The 3,538-nt window shown below is 39.4% G+C and overlaps 1 non-coding gene across 1 annotated transcript; it reads left to right on the top strand.

Annotated features, from left to right (window-relative positions):
• The first annotated feature begins 2,972 nt into the window (after positions 1 to 2,972).
• Positions 2,973 to 3,136, top strand: LOC141421903 (U1 spliceosomal RNA). The gene has a single exon (XR_012446593.1). It is a non-coding gene; the product is annotated as a U1 spliceosomal RNA (small nuclear RNA).
• The last annotated feature ends 402 nt before the right edge of the window (positions 3,137 to 3,538 follow it).

Here is a 3,538-nt window from a genome sequence, read left to right on the forward strand (position 1 = left end):
ACAGCAAGCATAAAACATAACTATCTGTCTTGTCCCTCTAAGTACCACCTAAGAGATGGGGCTGTCAAAACATCTCGTGTCATTTGAAAACAGTGAACAAAGGCAGGGGATGTGATTCAGAGACAGAGCAACTTGCTTAGCATGCTTAAGGACCCGGGTTTGATCCCCAGCACCACCACACCACCACCACCACCATCCCCACCCCCACCGCCAAACAATGAAAAATAAGAAAAGCTCTTGGACAACAAAATTAAACAGTCATGTCTGTCTGCATACACATTATATAAAATAATAGTTTTTCTTCCCATATCCAAAAAATAGTAAAAATGTAAAATCACTGCCATTTAAGCTACATCACACATTTGGATTATTTTACTCTTAATAAACAATTGCTGAAATTATACATTTTGTACATATTTCTATTGACTTTAACAACTCTAATTACCTTTAGTTTTTTGGTTTTTTTTTTCGCAGCACTAAAGTTTGAAGTCAGGGTCTTATACTTCCTGGACAGCACTGTACCACCTGAATTCACCCCCAATCCTTTTTGCTTTAGCTTTTTCAGAGGGGGGTCTTGCTTTTACCAAGGGCCAGCCCTGTATGATGATCCTCCAACCCATGCCTTAGCTGGAATTACAGATATGCCCCACCACACCAGGATTGTTCTTTGAGATAGCACCTCACTAACTTTTTGCCCAGGCTGGCCTCAAACCACAATCCTTCTATCTCTGTCTCCTAAGTAGCTGGAAATACAGGCATGAGCCACTGCACCCAGCCTCCTCTTCTTGACAGTACTAGAGTTTGAACTCAGGACCTTGTACTTACTAGGCAGGTGCTCTACCAATTAAGCCATGCTTCCAGCTCACACCCAGGCTCTTTAAGATGTCTTAAATAAACACAGGGCAGACATTACCTATTCTTTTTTTTTTTTTTTTGTGGTACTGGGGCTTGAACTCAGGGCCTACACCTTGAGCCACTCCACCAGTTCTATTTTTGTGAAGGGTTTTTCGAGATAGGGTCTTGAGAACTATTTGTCCAGCCTGGCTTCGAACCACCCTTCTGATCTCTGTCTGCTGAGTAGCTAGGATTACAGTTGTATTGCCACCAGCTAGATATTACCTATTGTTATTCTAGTTACTCTCTCCCTCATGCCTAAAACTACTTGCTAGAAGCAAGTTAAATGATTGTGAGGTGTCAGGCTCCAGGTGCCAAAGTCTTTCCTTATCATAAATTACCCTTACTCTCAATGCAATCACTGGCATCAAAGGAGATCACAAATAATGCTAAACAGAAATACTCACTGTATCAGGAACTGCAAAAACAGATATTAAAAATAAAATCTTGGCCACCTGTGGTGGTACACACTTGTATCCTCATACTTGGAAGGCTGAGGCAGGAGGATCTCAAGTTCAAGGCCAGACTGGGCTACATAGTGAGAACCTGTTTCAAAAAAAAAAGTGACTAGGGTCCCAGCTACTTGGGAGGCAGAGATAGGAGGATTGTAGTACAAGGCTGGGCCCAGACAAAACTAAGACCCTATGTGAAAAATAACTAAAGCAAAAAGAGCTGGGTGCATAGCTCAAGTGGTGAAGCACATTCCTAGCCAGCTCAAGACCCTGAGTTCAATCTTCAATATTGCCTCTCCCCTCCAAAATCTAAACAAGATTAAGCACACAAGGGTTCATTCTCTCCTCTAAAACTACAGAGCCGACATGGTGGCTCCAACAAGAGCATCAGGGGCTCTGACTCATTCTCTCTTTTCTACTGTCCTTAGTGAGTGGCTTTCATTCTCAAAGTCACCTCATGAACCAGGATGACTACTGAACTCTAGCCACCACTCACATTTCAGATAGTAGAAAAGATAAATGACTCCTTTTGGAACCAAACCAGTTCCCATTAAAAAACATCTCACCGAGTAAGAATGGTTATTAACAAAAAGACTAAAGATAACAAGTGCTGGCAAGGATGTGAAAAAAAAGAGAACCACTGTATGTTATTAATAAGAATGTAAAGTAGTATAGTCATTATGGAAAACGGTACAGAAGTTCCTCAAAAAACTAAAAATAGCCGCGTGTCAGTGCCTGTAATCCTAGCTACTTGGGAGGCTGAGATCAGAAGAATCGCAGTTCAAGGCCACCTTGCCCAAACATTTTGAGAGAACCTAGTCTCCAAAATAACCATAGTAAAATGGACTGTGGCTAAAGTGAAAGAGAGGCTACTTTGCAAGCACAAAGCCCTGAGTTCAAACTCCAGTCCCACTTCAAACCCCAGTCTCATCCAAAAAAAAAATTAAAAATAGAACTACTTTATAATCCAGTACTCACACTATTGGGTATACAACCAAAGGAAATAAAACTGGAATGTCATTGCAGAACTGTTCACAACAGTCAAGAAATGGAAATAACCTAAGTGTCCATCAGCTGAGAAAAGGGTTTTTAAAAAAGCGGTATATATGCACAGTAGAATAATACTCAGCCATAAAAAAATAATGAAATCCTGTCATTTGCAGCAACATGGGTGGAACAGGTAGGTAATCATTATGTTAAGTGAAATAAGCCAGGGTCAGATGGACAAGTACTTCATGATCTTACTGATATGTGAAATCTAAATAGATTGATCTGGTGGAAGCTGAGATTAGTGGTAACCACAAGGAGGCCAGGAGAAAGTAAGGTGGGAGGGTATGGAAAAACTCAGTTGCAGGGAGATAGGAACAAGGAGCTCTGGTGTATCTCGCCCAGTAGGGTGACTACAGATAATAAAAATGTACTGTGCACAAAAGCTAGAAAAAGGATTCTGAATGTTTTCACCATAAAGAAATGATCAATGTTTGAGTAAATAAAATATCTTTAACTTGATTTAAACATTACAGTATATGTGCATGTATGTACACATACACAGTATATATAAAGAGTGGTAGCCCATTAATAAGTGCAGGTTTTATGCTTTGGTGTATGAGTTAAAAATAAATTTAAATACTTACCTGGCAGGGGAGATACGATGATCAGGAAGGTGGTTTTCCCAGGGCGAGGTTTATCCATTGCACTCCGGATGTGCTGACCCCTGCAATTTCCCCAAATGTGGGAAACTCGACTGCATAATTTGTGGTAGTGGGGAACTGTGTTCGTGCTCTCCCCTATAAAAAAATTTTAAAAAAAAACAAAAAATAAATAAATTTTTAAAAAGAATTTTAAGTATCTTCCCAGAAGTTCCACACAACACTCCAATTGAACTCAGTCACCTAATCAGATCACCTGCAAATACATAATTTTTTTCATTTTTCACCTACCTGAAACATGTAAATTTTTAGCTGAGTGAATTGCTGCTCTGAAAACAAACAAAAAACTCTCAACTTCTATTTCCTTGCTTCATGGATTAAGACCATGAGATTCTGTTTTTGTAATCAAAAAAGACATAGCTCTCAAAAATACATTGATAACTCTATGTAGATAATAAAAAGTGAACAGTAATGCAAGGTAACGTTCAGTTTGCTTATTTGATTTTTAGACATATGGCAAAAAGGGAGAGTAAACTGAACTTG

Source organism: Castor canadensis, chromosome 3, assembly GCF_047511655.1.
Source record: "Castor canadensis chromosome 3, mCasCan1.hap1v2, whole genome shotgun sequence".
NCBI lineage: Eukaryota > Metazoa > Chordata > Mammalia > Rodentia > Castoridae > Castor > Castor canadensis.